This window comes from Macrotis lagotis, chromosome 8, assembly GCF_037893015.1.
Source record: "Macrotis lagotis isolate mMagLag1 chromosome 8, bilby.v1.9.chrom.fasta, whole genome shotgun sequence".
In the NCBI taxonomy this organism is placed as follows: Eukaryota; Metazoa; Chordata; class Mammalia; order Peramelemorphia; family Peramelidae; genus Macrotis; species Macrotis lagotis.
In genome coordinates this window covers 180,605,770-180,628,280 of record NC_133665.1, presented here as the reverse complement: position 1 = coordinate 180,628,280, position 22,511 = coordinate 180,605,770, and the positions used below count along the sequence as shown (strand labels likewise).

The window sequence follows — 22,511 nt, the reverse complement described above, 5'->3', positions numbered from 1 at the left end:
TCCTTGTCCAAGTCAACTTTTTTACTGGTTTTTTTTTTTTGCAAGGATTAAGTGGCTTGCCCAAGGCCACACAGCTAGGTAATTATTAAGTGTCTGAGGCCAAATTTGAACTCAGGCCCTCCTGACTCCAGGGCCAGTGCTCTATTCACTGCATCACCTAGTTGCCCCCAAGTTGACTCCTTTACATATTCCCTTCATCTCATACCCTCACCTTGTTCCAATAAAACGACCCCTGACTCATCCCTTATTCTCTTCTAAACCCTTTCTCTCCATTCAGTTCTGCGTGCAAACATTTCTATTTATCCCACATGTTTACCAGTCTTCACTAAACTCTGGCAGTCCCTCAACTCTGGCGGGTCCTCTATCTCTCCTCCATTTTCCAGGGAAAGCTCTAGAAAAAAAGAATGTCTAATCTGATTGACTCTACATCAATCTTTTCACTTAGTCATTAAATTTTATAATCAAGTTTATAGTTTTATCCCTCAAGTAAAACTCCTATTTCCTAAAGCTACTAATGACCTGTTAATTAATCAATTCAATAGTTTTTCTCAATTCTCATTCTTCTTGGCATCTCTGCTGTATTTGACACTTCTGACCATTTTCTCCTCCTGGGGACTCTATGACCTTTGGTGGTCCTGTTCTCTCCTGGGTTTTTACTTGCAAGCTGATCCCATCTCAGTCTTCCTGGGCTAGATCATCAAATATATCATGTCCCCTAAATGTCAGTGTTCTCTAGACTCTTCTTTCTTTTTTTCTTCTTTCTTCCTCTTCTTCTTCTTCTTTCTTCTTCTTCTTCTTCTTCTTCCTACTTCTTCACCTTCTACTTTCTTCTTTCTTCATCTTTTCATCTTTTTCTTCTTCCTCTTCATCTTTTTTGTTCTTCTTCTTCATTGTCATCTTCTTCTCTTTCTTCTTTTTCTTCTTCATCTTCTTGATCTGTCATCCTCTTCTTCTCTTCTTTCTTCTCCTTCCATCTTCTTCCATCTGATTCTTCTTCTTCCCCTCTCCTCCTTCCTCTTCCTCTCCTCCTCCTTCTTCTTCTCCTCCTCCTTCTCCTTCTTCCTGTCCTCCTCCTTCTTCTCTTTCTTCTTCTTCTTCTTCTTCTTCTTCTTCTTCTTCTTCTTCTTCTTCCCCTTCTTCTTCTTCTCCTTCTCCTCCTCCTCCTTCTTCTTCTCCTTCTTTGTCCTCTTCTTCATCTTCTATTTTCTTCTTCTCCTTCTTCCTCTTCTCCTTCTTCTACTTCCTTCTTCATCTTCTTCATCTTCTTTTTCTTCTTTCTCTTCTTCCTTCTTCTTCTTCTGTCTTTCTTCTTCCTTCTTTCTTCTTCATCTTTCTTCTTCCTCTTCTTTGTTCTTCTTTCTTCTCCATCTCCTCCTCCTCCTTTTTCTTCTTCCTTCTTCATCTTTTTTCTTCTTCCTCTTCTTCTACTAATACTACTTGTACTACTGCTTCTACTACAATTACTACAACTACTACTACTCGACTGCTACTACCACAACTACTACTACTACTACTTCATATTCTTTTTACTTTCTCTCTGCACCTCTCTTTTCCTTTATCTTTCTCCTATTATTTCTATCATTCTCTCTCTCTCTCTCTCTCTCTCTCTCTCTCTCTCTCTCTCTCTCTCTGTGTGTGTGTGTGTGTGTCCTCTTTCTCTCTCCCTCCTGTTCCTGGGGTTTAATTATCACATCTTTGCAGATGACTCCCAGATCAATATCTCCAAATTCCAGTTTCTCTTGAACTTCAGGTTCACCTCATAGATTGCCTGTTTAGATCTTTCATATTTCAAAGCTCAAGAGGCATCTCAGAAGCAATAAGATGACATTGTATATTTGGATATTAAAAAAAATTAACAGTCAAGTGTAAACTGAGAGAGGCATGGATCAACAGTTTTGATGAAAAGATCTGAGGGTATTACTGCCCTGGGAGCCCAATGGGGTGATGAGTGTGGTGTGGTGTGGCAGTCTATAGGACCTTATTCAGTCTTAAGCTGCATTAAGAAAAGTATAGCTCTCATGAATAGAGAGTGGACAGACAGTCCCACTTTTCTCTGCCCTTCTCATAGCTCTTCTTCAGCATTCTATCCAGGGCTGGACATCATATCTACGAAGGACATTAATAACATGGGGTGTACAAAGAAGAGCAGCCAGGAGCCTGAAGAGTCATCAGCTCATGACACATGCAGCTCAACTGAAGGAGCTTGGGCTATTTAGCCTACAGTATAGAAGCACGGGGTGGGGGGCATCAGAGCCATCTTCTTTTCTTTTTCTTTTTTCTTTTTTAAGGTTTTTGCAAGGCAGTGGAGTCAAGTGGCTTGCCCAAGGCCACACAGCTAGGTCATTATTAAATGTCTGACGCCAGATTTGAGGTGTCATGTAGCCACCCCCCAGAGTCATCTTCAAATGAAGGTAGGGACTTCACAGGAAAAAAAATGTTCTGTTTGGTTCCAGAAGACAAAACCAGAAAGATGGGGTAGAAGCTGAAAAAAGACTCAACAAGATTCAGTGAAACACTTCAAGTTCCTAGCATTGGTAGTTATCCAGAAAGTGCCAAAGGAGAATGGGCTACCCAGAGATAAGAGTAAAGGAGGAAGACTTCCTGCAGAGGTTAGAGGATCACTTCTTACTTATGTTATGATGAGGATTTCTTTAGAATATGAAGTGTAAGGGGCACCTAGGTGGCACAGTGGATAAAACATCGGCCCTGGAGTCAGGAGTGCCTGGGTTCAAATCCAGTCTCAGACACTTAATAATGACCTAGCTGTGGCCTTGGGCAAGCCACTTAACCCCATTTGCCTTGCCAAAAAAACCAGCCAAACAAAAAAAGAATATGAAGTGTATTCAGTAACTGCTGGATACTCACATGAAAACTCTTTAATATTATGAGGTCCAAAGCACAACTCCTATATTCCCTTTTCTAGTAACCCCACCTGTTCCCCAAATTAACCTGTTTCTTTTGAAAGCACCACCATTCTTCCAGACTCCTAATGTCATGACCTGGGTCTTCTCAGTTCCTCACCCTCTCTCACTCTACATGTGCAATCAAGTTCCCAACCTGATTATTCATCTCTCCAGCATATCTCACCACCTGATTCCTATTACCTTACTTTTTGCCCCAATCATCTCTCACTTAGATAATGGCAATGGCCTCAATAGTTGATGTCTCTCACTACAATGTTTTCCTATCCAGTCTATCCTCAACACAGCAGGTGCCAAAGGGATTTTCTAAAGCCTAGATCTGACCTTGTCACTCCACTACTCAGTGATGTCCAACAGCTCCCTCTGGCCTCTAGGATCAAGTACAAACTTCTCAAGTTGGCTTTGAAGGACTTTCCAACCTGGTGCTAGCCCATTTTCTGCATCTCATTGAACCTTATTCACCACATTGGACTCTTAAAACAAAGTGACCTTCTCTCAGCTCCTCACAAACAACCTTTCCTCTCCTATCTTCCTGAATCTATAGTAGGCATTCTTCATGCCTAGAATCTTCTCCCTTCTCACCTTTTCCTCCCACAATCCTTCTTTTCCTTCAAGATTCAACTCAAGCACCATTTCTACATGAAACCTTCCTTTCTTGAACCCACACTTGCTAATGGTAGCTTTCCATGTATTTGATTCCCTTATATTTTTTCTCTTCATGATGGAGAACTAGTGTCAAAACCAGTTTGGGATAATGTCAAGTCCTCCTTGCCCTGGGGCAGCTTCTTGAGCCTGTGCTTCAAGCATCTCTCTGGGATGACAAATAACTGAGATGATGCCCAAATTCAGCATCCATAGATGATTCCTCACTTAGGAATACCCTGTATCAATGAATCCCAGGTGGAAATGAGGATGTACCTATTCCCTTTTTATTTAGACTTTATAGACATATGATAGATATATAGATCGATTATTTAGATACATATGGACACACAAACCAGTTTATGAATGTACACCTGTACACCTATACACCTCTGTGCATTTTGAATATATGTGAGTGTGTGTTTATCTGAATATAATTGATATCCCCAGGGTCAAAGAACATAGCATTTTTTATTAATTTATTTTGGTTTTATTAGTTGTTTTTCACATAAGCCCTTGAAAACTAAACCTATCTCAGAATCCATAGAGTTAACAAAACCAGCTCTTCTCGGCTGGTCTGTATAATGAGCCCCTCAACAGTCTCTGGCGTAAGGTGTCTGCAGATCATTCCTGGGTTTTCATTGGTTAGAGTTTCTCAAAACCTGCTCCAATGTTCCCTAGCAACACGCTTCCTCCAAATGAGAGGGGAAACAGAGAGTGGGGGTGAAGTGGGGAATCATGGAGATTCATTGTCTGTTCCAAGCCCCTTCTCTCCCCTAGCCCAGCTCCCACACCACAGAATCAAACAATGAATCTCATAGACATTTCTTCTTTGTACTACAATTCTGTCATCTTCTTGCCTTACAGGTACAAGCCTGGTCTTTCAGAATACTTCATTCACCCAATGTTCAATTAGCTCCAAAAATTCATTTATCTTTCATCCTTTCAAACATAATCCCAGATACATACCTGGGATTTTTAAGATCAGGAAATGAGGGGAGGAGTTAGGGGGAATGACCTTTCAGTAACAAGAAAGACTTTGATGACCATATACACTATACTAGACCTTCTAACTGCTTTTCTAGATCATCAATCAAATCATGCCTTCTAAAAATGAGTATTTTCCTCTCTCTCTCTCTCTCTCTCTCTCTCTCTCTCTCTCTCTCTCTCTCCCTGTCTGTCTCTCTGTCTCTCTCTCTGTATCTGTCTCTTCCTCTCTCAGACCTCACCAGAGTTTAATCATTATCTCTCTGTACATGACTCCTACATGTATATGTATTGTCCCAGTCTCTCTTAAATTTCAGACCTGCCACATCAACTGCTTATTTGAATATTTCAAATTGCAATGTTCTAGAGACATCTCAAAGTCAATAAGATGACATTCAACAGGGATTAATGTTAAATCTTCTAATTGGGTTTAAAAAATCAACTTCACAAGTATAAGATGAGGGAGACATAGATCAACAGTTTTCTGAAAAGGTTAGGAGATTTTAGTTGGGTGGCAGCTCAAAATGGGTGAATAAGTGGCATGCTAGCCAAGAGACCTTCTACAATCTTGGGCTGCATTAATAGAGACACAAATTCCATTAAACAGGGGGTTGAGAATAGTTCCACTTTTCACTGTTCTTCTCATAGCTCATCTTGAGTATCATGTTCAGCTCTGGACATCATGGTTGATTTAGGACATTGATAACATGGACAGTGTCCAGAGAAGAGCAACCAGGAGACTGAAGGGTCATTAGTTCATGACTGAAGGGACTTGGAAGACTAGACTAGAATAAGGAAGCATCAGAGGGGACATCAGAGCCATCTTCAGGTATAGGTTGGGATGTCATTGAGAAAAGAGTTCTATTTGGCCCCAGAAAACAAAACCAGCAGGATAGGGTGGAAGTTACAAAGAGGCCCAATAAGGCTTAATGTCTTTTAAAAACTGACCAACTTCCTATCAATGACAACTATTCAGAAAGTGCCAAAGGGGAATGGGCTCTCCAGACTGGAGGGAGAGGGAAGGAAACCTCCCTGAGAAGGCTTCCAACATAAGTTGGAGGATCACTTATTATTTATATTATAATGAGGATAATGATACCCCCACTAACATGACAACTCTTTGATGCTGTGAGTTCCAAAACAGAACTCCTATATTCTCTTTCCCACTAACCACCTGTTCCCCAAATTTCCTTATTTCTGTTGAAAGTATAATCACTCTTCAAGTCTTCCAATTTCATGATCTGAGTATTGTCCTCAGTTCCTCAAACTCTCTCACTCCACATGTCCACTCAGTTTCCAATCTGACCATTCTTATCTCCACCATATCTGTTATTTCTGACCTCTCCTTTCTCCTCACATAGTCTTTACCTTAGTTCCAATCCCAATCATGCCTCACTTAAAGGCAGTGGCCTCCAAGTTGATGCCCCTGCCTACCGTCTTTTCCAATACAAATCCACTCAACTCAGTAATGCCCAAAAAGGATTTTCTTAAACTCAGATCTGACTTTGTCACTCTCACACTCAATGATGTCCAGTGACTCCCTGTGGATGAAGTACAAACTTTGACCTTAAAGACCCTGTCCATCCTAGTCTCAGTCTTTCTTCCCCACCTAATTGGCCATCATTCTCCATCTTGGACTCTGCAACACACACTGGCCAATACTCTGTTCCTGACAAATGACCTTTCCCCTCCTATCTCCCTGAATTGATACTGGACATGCCTGATCTCTCTTCAACTTTTCATCACACAACTCTTCTTTCCATTTGAGACTCAACCCAAGCACTATTTATACATGAAGTCTTCCTTTCATGAGCTAATACCTACTAATGGTTGCCTTCCCTGTCTCCCTTGTATTTGATTCCCTTGTGTTTTTTTCTCTTCATATTTTTATCCACAGTCTAGGATAGATGGGGAGTCAGTCTCAAAGACGGTGTAAGTCAGTGTCAAGTCCCCCTTGCCCTGGGATAGTTCCTTCAGCTTTGTGGTCCCAACATCTCCCTGGGATGATAAATAGCAGAGAAGGTGTCTAAATGCAGCATTGATTGAGAAAGGCTCCTCACCTGGGGGAACCCTGTACCAGTAAAATCCTAAATGGAATTGAGAATATATTTATTCCCTCTTCATTTAGGTTTTTTGTATCTATTCACACAAAAAGATATTTAAATAAATATGTATATACATATATGCAGGTATTTATTTATATTTTGATATGCAGGTATAAACTAGATACATATATATGTGTGCATCTGTAAATATGCATTTCTTTGTATACCTTGGGACTAGCACTAGAAGAAAACAATTTCCATTAAAACATTTCTTGCCCTTAAAAAGCAAATAAAAGCCATCTCAGAACCCATAGAGTTAACAATACATCCCGTCTCTGCTGGTCTGTATAATGAGCCACTTGAACAGTCTGTGGCGCAAGGTGTCTGCAGATCATTCCAGGGTTCTCATTGGCTGCAGTTTCTAAAAACCTGCATCAATGTTCCCTAGCAACACTCTTTCTCCAAGTCAAGGGGGAGCAAAAAGGGGGGTTGGGGTGGAGAATCATGGAGATTCATTATCTATTCAGACCCCTACTCTCCCTTATCCCAGCTATTACAACAAAGACTCAAACATGGACTCTTATAGAAATTGGTCCTTTGTACTATAATTCCACCATCTTCTCTCCCAGATACAATGCTGACCTTTCAGAATTCTCTTTCAGGAGCACAATCCCAAGGCCCATCTACCCAGTCGACCATTTAGGTCTAAAAATTCACCTCTATTTCAGCCTTAGGCTCAAAAATACACACCTGAAGTTTGGGGGGGGGGGTGTCAGAAAATGAGCAAAGGAAAAAAGTCCTATTATGGGAAAAAATTTCATTTTTTTCTCAATTTTAAAATGAAAAATATAGAATTTCTTTCAATTACTTAAAAGCGTTCTTCTGAGAAGGGGTCTCTCCCCAAGATGGTCAAGGAACTATGACACAAAAATCATGGTGGAGAAGGCCAAGCAGATAGAGTTGGCAGTTAAAGTTGGTAGGATCTTTCTCTTTTGTTTTTTGCCTTTGTAATTTCCTCATCAAGCCCAGAGTTGAGTGCACAGCTAGATTTTCTTTTTTTTTTCAGGTTTTAGTAAGGCAATGGGGTTAAGTGACTTGCCCAAGGCCACATGGCTAGGCAATTATTAAGTGTCTGAGGCCGGATTTGAGCTCAGGTGCTCTTGACTCCAGGGCCGGTGCTCTATCCACTGCACCACCTAGCTGCCCCACACAGTTTTTCAGAAATACACACTTTATTGCTAAGTTACTTAACAAGTAGTAATTAAGGGTCTAAAATATGATATAAAGAAAGGTCAAAGGGCAGTCACTCTAACATCATGGTGGCTTCACACTCCATGGAGCAGAGCCCAAAGACAACATTTTGGAAGGTCCAACTGTATGTTAGGGGTATAAAGAAAGGAAAAATAGCTTCTACCCTTGAAGATCTCCCAGTCTAGTTGGGGAGTAGACATGAAAACAATTCTATACAAACAGCTTATGCATGAGGCACCTTGGCAAGGAGCAACAGAGGGAAGGACATTTCTCCAGAAGCATTAAGGGAGATCAAGAAAGGCTTCCTAAAGATGGTAGGATGTTAACTGGAACCTTGAAGGAAGCAGGGAAGCAGAGAGAAGGAAAGAGAAAATGCAAAGAGATCTGGGGGACAGCCAGATGGAAAGATGGAAAGCCTAGAACTGAAAGCTGGGATGTCTCCTGAAGGAACAAAGATGTCAGAAACACTGGATAGTAGGATATGTGGGAGAAATGGAGTGGAAGGCGTGAGAAGACTGAGATGATGTATGTGGTAGGAAGATAAGACTAGGTCATGAAGGATTTTGAAAGACAACCAGAGGGGATAGGGGATCCTGGAGGGGATAGGGAGCCACTGAAACTTATTGAGCATGGAAGTGACAAAGTCAGGGAGAATGTTACTTTGGAAGATCCCTTTGACAACTGAGTGGAAAATAAACTGTCCTGAAAAAGAATTGAGGAAACAGACTTCCCTGCCTCCTGCCAGCAGGATATTGCAGTAACCACGACAGGACATGATGAGGACTGAGGCATATCAGAGTAGGGAAAGGATCATATAAGAAAGATGTTACAAAGCAAAATGGACAAGCCTTGGTGGGAGATAGAAGAGAGGGAGGGATGAGAGTGAGGAGTCCACAATGAATCCCAGGTGGTCAGCCCCAGGGAATTGAAGTAAGGAGCCTGAGTGACTAGAGAGAGGAAGATAATGCTCTGGACAGTAATAGGGAAGATAGCAGCAGGGAGGGTCTGGAGGTAGACATGAGATGTCTCTCTGGATGAGGTTGTTGTCATTGTTTTGCTCTGTTTCATGTCACTGAAGTCTTCTCATGTCCTCTGAAACCATCCATTTTGTCTGTCCCATTCTTACTACTATGAAAAGAGCTGCTGTGAATATTTCTGTATGTATAAAATCCTGGATAAGTAAAATCTTTCAGTTTGTAATGGACTGTGTCTGTCAGTTGTCAGCAGGGGGACTGGAAGGGGGGGAAAGACAAGAGCAAGCATCATGGGACAATAGACTTAGATCTGGAAGGGATAATTAGCACCTTCCTGGCCCAAGACCCTCATGCCAATCTTGATGAAGTTGAGACCAGAGAGGGGCAGCTAGTTGAGTCAATGGTTAGGGAACTGGACCAGGGGTCTTCCTGACATGCCTGCTTTGAAATACCACCTCAGACACTTATGAGCTGTTTAGACTGGGGCCAATCATTTAAATTCTCTGAAGTTAAGTGAAAGAAATGAATTTGTTGACTTCCAAGTTCACTTTCAACTCTAAATCTAGGTCCTTGTTTTCTTTGAGCCAAAGATCTCTCTCTCTCTCTCTCTCTCTCTCTCTCTCTCTCTGTGTGTGTGTGTGGGGGGGGTTCTCCCCATTATTACAAGCCCATTCTTCCAAAGTATCAGGACAAATCCCACTCTTGAATAATGATTAGTTCAGTAAGATTCATTCCTTCTTCCAAAACTTCCCCTTCCCCTTTCTTCTGTTTCTTTCCTTGAGCCCTAATTCAAGAAACAGCTTCTTTAGGAAGTGACCCAAGCCTACAGTGGGCTCTTCTTCACTAGAAGGATTATATACTTTCAACTATTCTCTTGTTATCACTTGAATGTCTTATCTCCTCTCCACTGAGAATAAGAGTTAGAACTCTAGAGGTTCAAAACATTACTTCTGTTACCCTTCCCATTAACCCCACCTGTTATTACCTTACTTCTTTTGAAAGCACCATCATTCTTCCAGTTTTCAGTTTCATGACCTGGGCATTCTCCACAATTCTTTAGACTCATTCCACATGTCCAATCAGTTCCCAATCTGGTCATTCATCTCTCCACCATTTCTCTTCTACCTGACCCCTGCTCTCACCTTACACAGCCTTCACCTTAATTTCTGACCCAATCATCTCTCACTTAGATAGTGGCAATAATCTCCTAATTAATGTCCTTGATGTCAGTCTTTTTCCATCCATTCCATTCTCAACTCAGCAGCTGCCAAAGGAATTTTCTTAAGTTCAGATCCGACTCTGTTGCCCTTCTACTCCATGATGTTCAGTGACTCCCTATGACCACTAGGATCAAGTACAAATTTCTCCAGTTGACTTTGAACTCCCTGGTCCTCCCTGGACCTTTTCCCATCTTCACCATCTCATTGGTCATAATTTCCCCATCTTGGTATCTGATACAAATGCTCTTCTGTCTGTATCTCACAAAACAACCTATTTCCTCTGGTATCCCTGAATCTGTAGTGGACATTGCCCATGCCTAGAATCTTCTCCCTCCTTACCTCTGTTTCACACAACCTTTTTTTTCAAGGTCCAATCCAAGCCCCATTTCTACATGAAGCCCATACCTGCTAATGGTGGCCTTCCATATCTCCCTTCTATTTTTCTTTTCATGCTTTTATCCACAGTCTAAGAGTGGATGGGGAGCCAGTCTCAAAGAAAGTGTGGGTCAGTATGAAGTCCCCTTTGCCTTGGGACAGTCCCTTCAGCTCTGTGCTCTAAGCATCTCCCTGTGATGACAAATAGCAGAGAAGGTGCTCAAAGCAGAATCCATACAGAAAGGTTCCTCACTTGGGGGAGATGTGCCTATGTCCTCTTCATTTAGGTTTCATATATACATATATATATATATATATACATATATATATATATATCCAAATATATGTAAACTCACACACACAGAGGCAAAATGTGTTCAAATATGTATGTTTGTATGCATATATTCGTGGGTAGGCTATATATCTATATTTCTATTACCATAAATATATAGAGATATATCTCTATAGGCATATCTAGACCTTTCCCTATTTCTATACCTATATAGCTAAATTTATAGATGCACACAATTGTATATATTTGCATCCCAAATACTAGCACAGTGAAGGGAACATAATTTCCATTGATGCTTATTTAATTTCCTGTACAAGCCAATGAAAACAAAACCTTTCTCAGAAACCAAAGAGTTAACAGAAAACAGCCCTTCTCTGCTGGTCTGTATAATGTGAGCCACTTGAACAGTGTGTGGCTAAAGCGCTGCAGTTCATTCCTGGGTTCTCATTGGCTGAAGTTTCTATTAACCCGCTCCAATGTTCCCTAGCAACACTCTTCCTCCAAGTCAGGGGAGTATGGGGACTGTGGGGGTGGGGGAAAGAATCATGGAGCTTCATTGTGTATTCCAGGCCCCTACTCTCCCCTAACCCAGCTACCACCCTGCAGAATCAAAGAAGGGCTCTCATGGAGATTTTTCCTTTGTACTATGAATCTGCCATCTTCTCTCACAGGTACAACCCAGGCCTTTCAGAATCCTCATTCAAAAGCACAACCCCATGTCCCAGCTGCCCAATTCGGTAATTAGGTCTAAAAATCTACATATCTCCCATCCTTTCCTACTCAAATCTCAGATAAATACATGGGATTTAGGAGTTATGGTAGGAAAAAACTGACCTGGTCTTGCTACTGAAAGATCTGGCCCCAAATATACAATTCACCACACCTGGGCATCTTAACCTGTGACTCAAAGATAGATTCCGGGTGGGATTGTAAAATTAAATGATAAAAAAATTACATTTTTAATTTCCTTCATCTTGAATTAAAATAAAGAATTTCCTTTAATTGATTAAAAGAAGGGTCCAGAGACACCCCCCCACCTACCCTGGATGACCAAGGGGCTCATGAAAAAATAAATGTTAAGCTTACCTTTGCTATACTGAACCCTGATGATGCAGAGTTGAAACAAGACATAGTCCTTACCTCAAAGCCCTCCTAATCTAATGGAAGAAAGGTATAGAAAGTATGAACACAAATAAAGGGGATACAAAAGGAATATATTCAGGGTAAAAGTTAAGACAAAAGGCCTGGGAAATAGTTCAAAATAAAAAGAAGAGAGGAAAACATCGTAGGAAGGTGGAGGTATACAACCAAGCAGCTAGTGATAATGGTTAAATTTAGAGGTTTCAATGAATTTAAGATCTTGCTCTTTTATGTTGGTTTTTTATGTAAATTCCCTCTTCCAGTTCTGTTTGTTGTTGGTGTTCAGTCCTTCAGTCATACCTCACTCTTCCTTCCCCCGTGGACCATCGGACCCAAGTCCCTTCTTTCTTCCATTATGTTCAGAAGACTGTTCAAGCCCATGTTGCTCTGTGCCATGACACTATGCACCTCATCCTCTGCCATCCTCTTCTCCTTATGCCTTCACTCTTTCCCAATATCAAGGTCATTGCCAATGAGACCCATCTTCTCCTCACAGGGCCAAAGTATTTAAGCTTCATTTTCAGTATCTGTCCTTCCAATGAACAGTTTGCATTCATTTCTTTTAATTATTTATTAATTAACTATATAATTAACTATTATTTAAATATTAAATTTTAAGCATTGACTCATTTTAAGCATTGACTCTTTGCTGCCTAAAGGCATCAATTCTGTGACACTCAGCTTTCCCAACTAGCCAGCTGTTCCAGCCAATTCTCACAACTACCTGTTTTCACTGGAAAAATCATAGCTCTGACTCTCTGGACCTTTGTAGGCAAAGTCATGTCTCAGCTTTTTAGTATACAGTCCATCCAGTTTTGCAGCCTTTTCGTCCAAACTTCAAGCACCCTTTAGTTTCATGGCAGCAGTCACCATCTGCAGTGCACACTGGGCACAGGTATATAAAATACGGTAATTCTTCTATGTGCCGGGAAGTGAGGGGCCCAGTTGCCAAGATTTCAGTTCTTTTAATGTTAAGCTTCAAGCCAGTTTTGCACTTGATTTCACCGTCTTCTAGAGGCCCCTAAATTCTTCTTCCTTCACTTCCACGTATCCTCACAACAACCCTGGGGAGACAGGTGTCATTATCTCCATTTTACAAACAATGAAACTGAAGCAAACACAGGAGAAGTGACTTGTCCAAGGTCAAACAGTAACAGTCTGAGACTGTATTTGAACTTCTCTCTGACTCCAAATTAAATTCTCTCCTTACTGTGTTTGTTCCTCTGATTCTAAAATTCTCCTGATTCTCATGAGATTTTTATGTTCTTAATGACAGAAATTTTTGCATCTTCTGGTGGTTGAATGAGTTCTAAGTGGACAATTCAATACCCTTCCTAACATGGGCCTTAAGTCATGGAAAAATTTAGAAGCCCATCTCATTATTTCTACTGTAACAAGACTCTCCTTACAGAAGATCCTAGACTTTGGTTTACTTACTTGGTACCTCTCTTTCACACATCTAGCGATTTCTGCCCATTGCAGTGACTTACACAAATAGTGTAAGAGATAGTACTAGACCCAAGGTCCCCTGATATCTGGAGTTTGGCGCTTCTCCTAGACCACGTGACTTCAAGGATGGACAGGTTCTAGATTAGAAAAACCTGGGTTTATCCTCCAGGCTCCCTTAGGCTAATTCAGGTCATTTCCATTTTTTAGAAAAGCATATATATCAGGGTCTGTCCCTTAACAGGGAGACCAGGATTTACCTTGAAGAACAACTCATTTCAGTAAGAATTACTGTTAAATCTTTTAACTGACACCAAAAAACTCAGTCTCATAAGTGTAAGATGAAGGAGGAATGGAGCAACAGTTTTTCTGACACTATCTGAGCCATCTTCAAGCACACAGATGTCCCAGGGAAAGGGGGTTAGATCAGCTCTGATTGGCCCCAGAAAACAAAATCAGCAGGATGGGATGGAAATAGCAAAGAATTTCAACAAAGCTCAGTAAAAACTGTCCAGTTTCCTTCCAATGACAGCTGTCCAGAAAGTACCAAAGAAGAATGGGCTCCCCAGAAAGGAGGGCTAGTGGAGGAAGTGTCACCCTGGAGAGCTTCCTGCTTCCTGCAGAGGTTGGAGGACCATTTATTACTTATGCTATGGTGGGGATTCTTTTAAGGTATGAATTGCACAAGGTAGCTGCTGGATCCCTACTAAGTTGAAAACTCATTCTTGTATGAATGAGATCTAAAACAGAACTCCTGTGGTATCTTCCCACTTTCCCCACCTATCTCCCTAATTTCCCTATTTCTGTTGAAAGCACCGCCATACTGCTAGTTTTCCAACTTCAGGATCTGAGTATTTTCCCCACTTTCTTACTCCACATGTCCAGTCTGTTCCCAGTCAGGCCATTCTTCTCTCCACCAAATCTTTTAAATTCCTACATCCCCAGGACCCAACCTATCTTCTCCACCTCATGGGACGTGACTCTCCATCTTGAGCCCTACAACATATATTGACCTTCTCTCTATTCCTCACTAACAACCTTTCCCCTCCTTCTCCCTGAATCTGTACTAGACATTGAATATGCCTTAGTATGTTCTCCCTTCTCACCTCTGCCTCATGCAACCCTTTTTTTCCTTCAAGAGTCAACCCAAAACTCATTTCTGCATGAAGCCTTCCTTTCCAGAGAATATGACTTTTTTGTCTTTCTAACCTTTTATATTTCTTCTCTTTATTCCTTTATCCTCAACCTAGGGATGGATAGGGACCTGATCACAAAGCCAGTTTAGGTCATTATCAAGTCTCCCTTGTCCTGAAACAGTCCCTTCACCTTTGTGCTCTAAGGATCTCATGGGAAAATAAATCACAGAGAAGGTGTTCAAATGCAGCAGGAAGAAAGGAAAGTGTTTCACCCAGGAGTTACCTATGTCAATGAAATCACAGTTAAAGTTGAGAATGTGACTATTCACTTTTCTATTTACAAATATATATATATATATATATGTATATATATAAATACATTCAGATATATACATATAAATATGTCTATCTATATATGTATATATACATTCATACATACATATATATATATTTATGAATATATATATATATGTATGTATAACAAAGAGCAGGAACATATCTCAATTTTCCTGCATCCAGGGGTCATAGCAAGCATACCCCTCTATTCTTCCAACCTGTCATAAGGTTTATGTAAGCCCATGGTCCTTGCTGCCAGGATACTATCTAACCATCTCACCATTTGCCATCCCTTTAGTTTCAATGAATGCATATTTGCTTATTTGTTTTCCATGAAAAGGCACTGAAAACAAACCCCAGGTCAGAACCCAAAGGGTTAGCCAAAAAATAGCTACTCTGTATAATGAACCACTTAAGCAGTCTATGGTAAAGGTGTCTGCAGATCATTCCTGGGTTTTCATTGGCTGGAATGTCTAAAACCTGCATCAATGTTCCCTAGCAACACTTTTCTTCCAAGGCAGAGGAGAACAGGGACTGGGGGGAGGGAATCATGGAGCTTCATTGTGTAGTCCAGGCCCTTTCTGTCCCCTACCTTAGCTCCCACACCTCAGAAACATACAAAAACTCAGAAAACTTTCCATTATCTATACTTCTGCCATCTTCTTGTCTCACAGGTGCAAAGCTGGCATTTCAGAACATTCCTTCAGGACAACAACCTCCATGCCCCCTTAATACAAGCTACCAATTAGGTACAAAATTCTGCATCATCATTTAACTCTTTCACACTCGATCTCAGGTACATAACCAGGATTGTTGAGAACAGGGAACGGGTGCTGTTGGAAGATCTTACCATGTGAATAAAATGCACTAGACCTGAGGAACTTCAACTATGTTTCCTAGAATATATTCAGTGGACAGGAAAAGGTACAGACTCAGAGCTATGAAAAAATTGTGAGGAGGGCAATACAACTTTTCTGGGGTTTATAGGAAAAAGAAGAGAGGGAAACATTGCAGAGATGGCAGAGGATGCACAACAGTTAGGGAAGGTTGATATTGAAATTGAATGGAGGTCTCAGGATACTGGGAGTCTTTATGTTTTCTTTTCTGTCCTCCTAATCCCACATTTAGTGCAGCTCATAGGAATTTTGTTATGGATGTTGAGTCCTTAAGTCCTATCTCACTATTCCTAAAGCCATGAACCATACAGTGCAAGTCTGACCCCTCTAATCTCCAACACAATTCCAAAGTTGATCTCAGCCCATGGTCCTTGCTGCCATGATACCCCTTCAGTTTCCATGAATGCATACCTGATTGCTTATTTTTTTCCTTTGAATAGGCACTGAAAACAAACCACATCTCAGAACCTAAAGGCCTAATAAAAAAAATACCAAGTCTGTATGATGAGGCACTTAAGCAATCTCTGATGAAAGTGTCTGCAGATCTTTCCTGTGTTCTCATTGGCTAGAGTTTCGAAAACTTCCAGCAATGTTCCCTAGCAACACTTTTCTTCCAAGGGAGAGGAGAACGGAGAGTGGGTTGGGGGTGACTCATGGAGCTTCATTGTGTATTCCACTACCCTTTCTCTCCCCTAGCTCAGCTCCCACTCCACAGGAACAAATGAGAACCTGGATGGAAAATTTCCCTTTTCTATAATTCTGCCATATTGTTGTCTCACAAGTACAAGCCTAGTCTTTCAGACCCTTCCTTCTGGACCACAACCTGCAGGCCCCCTTCATGCAATGCACCAATTAGGTTCAAAATTCTGCATAATCATTTCGTTCTTCCAAATTCAATCTCAGGTACATAACTGGGATTGATGAGATCAGGGAATGGCTGCTGTAGGAAGATCTGACCAGGCAAATACAATGCACTAGACCGGGGGACCTTCAAATGCTGCCTAGAATATATTGAGTATACAGAAAAAGTTCCAGGACCAAAGTAGTATGAAAAAATTGTTTGGAGGGCAACATGACTTTTCTGGATTCCAAAGCCAAAGGAAGAGAGGGAAACATTATCGACAGGGCAGAAGATACCCAACACATCAGGAAGGTTGATACTGAAATGTAATGCAGGTCTCATCATATTGGGAGTCCTGTTGTTTTCTTTTCTGACCTCCTTTTCTGACCCTTTCCTGTCCTCCTAATCCTGGGGACCTTCAAATGCTTCCTAGATTATACTGAGTACAGAAAAAAATCCAGACCCAAAGTGCTATGAAAAAATTGGGAGGAAGGCAACATGCCTTTTCTGGGGTCCAAACCAAAAGGAAGAGAGCGAAAGATTGTGTACCAGGCAGAGGATGCACAACAGATCAGGGAGGTTGATACTGGAATGTAATGGAGGTCTCAGCATATTGGGCGTCTTTTTGTTTTATTTTCTGACTTTCCTTTTCTGACCTCCTAATACCACCATTCAGCTCTTAGTAAATGTGTTGTTATTTTTCAGACCTTAAGTCCTGTCTCACTATTCTTGACTCTATGAACTATACATTGCAAGTCAGCCCCCTCTATTCTTCCACACTATCCAATAGTTCATCTAAGCCCATAGTCTGTGCTGGCATGATACTCTCTTTCCATCCCATTCTTTACCATCCCTTCAGTTTCCATGAATGCATGCGTCATTTCTTATTAGATTTCCTCGAAGTGGCATTTAAATTGAACCCCATCTCATAAAGGAATGGGTTAATCAAAAAATATGTAGTTCCTATGATGAATCACTTTAGCAATCTTTGGAGAAGGTGTCTGCAGTTATTTCCTGTGTTCTCATTGGCTGGAGTTTCTAAAGCCTGAAGCCATGTTCCCTAGCAACACATTTCTTCCAAGGCAGAGGAGAACAGAGAGTGGGTGGGGGTGACTCATGGAGCTTCATTGTGTATTCCAAGTCCTTTCTCTCCCCTAGCTCAACTCCCACTCCACAGGAACAAATGATTCATTGGATGGAAAATTTTCCTTTTCTATAATTCTGCCATATTGTTGTCTCACAAGTAAAAGCCTGGCCTTTCAGACGCTTCCTTCTGGACCACAACCTGAAGGCCTCCTTCATGTAATCCACCAATTAGGTTCAAAATTCTGCATAATCATTTCATTCTTCCAAGTTCAATCTCAGGTACATAGCTGGGATTGCTGAGATCAGAGAATGGCTGCTGTAGGAAGATCTTACCATGCAAATACAATGCACTAGACCTGGGGATCTTCAAATGCTTCCTAGAATATATTGAGTATATATAAAAAGTTCCAGCCCCAAAGTGTTATGCAAAAATTCTGAGGAGGGCAACATGACTTTTCTGGGGTCCAAAGCAAAAGGAAGAGAGGGAAACATTGTGGACAGGGCAGAGGATGCACACCACATCAAGAAGGTTGATAGTGAAATTTAATGGAGGATTCAGCATATTGGAAATTTTGTTGTTTTAATTTTTCTGACCTGCTTTTCTGACCTTTTCTGACTTTCCTTTTCTGACCTCCTAAACCCTACAGTCAGCTCTTAGTAAATGTGTTGTTATTGTTCAGACTTTAAGTCCCATCTCACTATTCCTGAAGCCATGAACCATACAGTGCAAGTCATCCCCCTGTATTCTTCCACACTATCCAAATATTCATATAAGCCCATGGTCCTTGCTGCCATGATACTATCTATCCATCCCATTCTTTTACCATCCCTTCAGTTTCCATGAATGCATAATTGAATTCTTATTAGTTTTCCTCGAAGTGGCATTTAAACCAAACCCCATCTCATAAAGGAATGTGTTAATCAAAAAAATAGTTCCTATGATGAACCACTTTAGCAATGTCTAGTGAAGGTGTCTGAAGATCTTTTCTGTGTTCTCCTTGGCTGGAGTTTCTCAAACTTGAAATAATATTCCCTACAATCACTTTTCTTCCAAGGCAGAGGAGGACAGAGAGTGGGTGGGGGTGACTCATGGAACTTCATTGTGTATTCCAGGCACTTTCTCTCCCTTAGCTCAGCTCCCACACCACAGGAACACCTGAGTCATTGGATAGAAAATTTTCCTTTGCTATAATTCTGCCATTTTCTTGTCTCAAAACTAGAAGCCTGGTCTTTCAGACCCTTCCTTCTGGACCAGAACCTGCAGGACCCCTTCATGCAATCAGCCAATTAGATTCAAAATTCTGCATAATCATTTCATTCTTCCACATTCAATCTCAGGTACATAACTGGGATTTTTGAGATCACGGAATGGGTGTAGTTGAATGATCTTGCCATGCAAATACAATGCACTAGACCGGGCGTTCTCTAACTGTGCTTCCTAAAATATGTTGAGTGTACGAAAAAAGGTCCAGGGAAAGTGATGTGAAAAAATTCTGAAGAGGGAAACGCAACTTTTGGGGGGTTTATAGGAAAAAGAAGGGAGGGACACATTATGAGGAGGGAAGAGGATGCAAAACACTTGGACATGGTTGAGACTAAAATTTAATAGAGGTCTTAGCATATTTTGATTCTTGTTTTCCTTTCTGTCCTTCTAATCCCCACATTCAGTGCAACTCATAGTAAATTTGTTATTGATGCTCAGACCTTAAGTCCTATCTCACTATTGCTGAAGCCTTGAACCATACAGTACAAGTCAGCCTCCTCTATTCTTCCATACTATCACAAAATTGATCTAAGTCCATGGTCCTTGCTGCCATGATACTATCTTTCCATCCCATCTTTTACCATCCCTTCAGTTTCCATGAATGCATACTTGATTGCTTATTTATTTTCCTTAAATTGGCATTGAAACCGAGCCCTATCTTAGAATCCAATGGGTTAATCAAAAAATAGTTAGTTGGTATGATGAGCCACTTTAGAAATCTCTGGTGAAGGTGTCTACATGCCTTTCCTATGTTTTCATTGGCTGTAGGTTCTAATACTTGCAGCCATGTTCCCTAGCAACACATTTCTTTCAAGGCAGAGGAGAACAGAGAGTGGGTGAGGGTGACTCATGGAGCTTCATTGTGTATTCCAAGTCCTTTCTCTCACCTATCTGAGCTCCCACACCACAGGAACAAATGAGTCATTGGATGCAAAATTTTCCTTTTCTATACTTCTGCCATATTCTTATCCCACAAGTACAAGACTGGTCTTTCAGACCCTTCCTTCTGGACCACAACCTGAAGACCCCTTTCATGCAATGCACCAATTAGGTTTGAAATTCTGCCTAATTGTTTCATTCTCCCACATTCATCCTCAGGTACATAGCTGAGATTGTTGAGATCAGGGAATAGGTACTGTTGAAAAATCTTACCAAGCAAATACAATGCATTAGACCGGGGGTTATCAAATTGTGCTTCCTAGAATATATTCAGTGTATGGAAAAAGTTCCAGAGAAAGTGATGTGAAAAAATTCTGAGGAGGGCAAGACAACTTTTCTGCAGTTCATTGGAAAAGAAAGAGAGGGACACATTGGGGGGAGGGAAGAGGATGCAAAACAGGCAAGGTTGATACTGAAATTAAATAGAGGTCTTAGCATGTTTGAAGTCTTGCTGTTTTCTTTTCTATCCTCCTAATCCCCACATTCAGTGCAGCTCATAGGAAATTTGTTGTTGATGTTGAGTTCTTAAGTCCTATCTCACTATTCCTTAATCCAGGAACCATACAGTGCAAGCCTCCTCTATTCTTCCACACTATCCCAAAGTTGATCTAAGCCCATGGTCCTTGCTGCCATGATACTATCTTTCCATCCCATCCTTTACTATCCCTTCAGTTTCCATGCATGCATACTTGATTGCTTATTTGTTTTCCTGGAACTGGCATTGAATCTGATCCCCATCTCAAAACCCAATGGGTTAAACAAAAAATAGATAGTTGGTATGATGAGCCACTTTAGCAATCTCTGGTGAAGGTGTCTGCAGATCTTTCCTGTGTTCTCATTGGCTGGAGTTTCTAAAGCTTGAAGCAATATTCCCTAGTAACACATTTCTTCCAATGGAGAGAACAGAGAGTGGGTGGGGGTGACTCATGGAGCTTCATTGTGTATTCCAAGTCCTTTCTCTCCCCTAGCTCAGCTCCCACTCCACAGGAACAAATGATTCATTGGATGGAAAATTTTCCTTTTCTATAATTCTGCCATATTGTTGTCTCACACAAGCCTGGCCTTTCAGACCCTTCCTTCTGGACCACAACCTGAAGTCCTCCTTCATGTAATCCACCAATTAGGTCCAAATTCTACATAATCTGTTCATTTTTCCACATTCGATCCCTGGTACATAACTGGGATTGTTGCGATCAGAGAATGGGTGCTGTAGGATGATCTCACCATGCAAATACAATGCACTAGAACTGAGGATCTTCAAATGCTTCCTAGAATATATTGAGTATACATAAAAAGTTCCAGCCCCAAAGTGTTATGCAAAAATTCTGAGGATTGCAACATGACTTTTCTGGGGTCCAAAGCAAAAGGAAGAGAGGGAAACCTTGTGGACAGGGCAGAGGATGCACAACACATCAGGAAGGTTGATAGTGAAATTTAATGGAGGTCTCAGCATATTGAAAGTTTTGTTGTTTTAATTTTTCTGAGCTGCTTTTCTGACCTTTTCTGAGCTTCCTTTTCTGACCTCCTAAACCCTACATTCAGCTCTTAGTAAATGTGTTGTTATTGTTCAGACCTTAAGTCCTATCTCACTATTCCTTAATCCAGGAACCATACAGTGCAAGCCTCCTCTATTCTTCCACACTATCCAGAAGTTCATCTAAGCCCATGGTCCCTGCTGCCATGATACTAGCTTTCCATCCCATCCTTTACTCTCCCTTCAGTTTCCATGAATGCATACTTGATTGCTTATATGTTTTACTTGAATTTCCATTGATACTGACCCCCATCTCAGAACTGAATGGGTTAAACAAAAAATAAATAGTTGGTATGATGAGCCACTTTAGCAATCTCTGGTGAAGGTGTCTGCAGATGTTTCCTGTGTTCTCATTGGCTGGAGTTTCTAAAACTTGAAATAATGTTCACTAGAAACACTTTTCTTCCAAGACAGAGGAGAATAGGGTGGGTGGGGGTGACTCATGGAGCTTCATCGTATATTCCAGGCCCTTTCTCTCCCCTAGCTCAGCTCCCACACCATAGAAACAAATGAGTGATTGGATAGAAAATTTTCCTTTTCTATACTTCTGCAATATTCTTGTCTCTCAAGTACAAGACAGGTCTTTCAGACCCTTCCTTCTGGACCGCAATGTGAAGACCCCCTTCATGCAATGCAACAATTAAGTTTTAAATTCGCCTAATTGTTTCATTCTCCCACATTCATCCTCAGGTACATAGCTGGGATTGTTGAGAACATGGAATGGGTGTGGTTGAAAGATCTTACCAAGCAAATACAATTCATTAGACCGGGGGTTCTCAAACTGTGCTTCCTAGAATTTATACAGTGTATAGAAAAAGGTCCAGGGAAAGTGATGTGAAAAAATTCTGAGGACAACAACACATCTTTATGGGAGTTTACAGGAAAAAGAAGAGAGGGACAAATTATGAGGAGGGAAGAGGATGCAAAACAGTTGGGGATGGTTGATAATGAAATTTAATGGAGGTCTTAGCATATTTGGAGTCTTGTTGTTTTCTTTTCTGTCCTTCTAGTCCCCACATTTAGTGCAGCTCATAGGAAATTTGTTATTGATTTTCAGTCCTTAAGTCAAAACTCATTATTCCTGAGGCCATGAACCATACACTGCAAGTCAGACACCTCTGTTCTTCCACACTATCCCAAAGGTCATTTAAGTGCATGGTCCTTGCTGCCATGATAGTATCTTTCC

The 22,511-nt window shown here is 41.0% G+C and overlaps 1 long non-coding RNA gene across 4 annotated transcripts in view; it reads right to left on the bottom strand.

The window, feature by feature from the left end:
• The window catches only part of LOC141496405 (uncharacterized), a 78,735-nt gene that overhangs the window by 17,797 nt on the left and 38,427 nt on the right, over window positions 1-22,511 (bottom strand). The gene's annotated exons all lie outside the window — the stretch shown is intronic.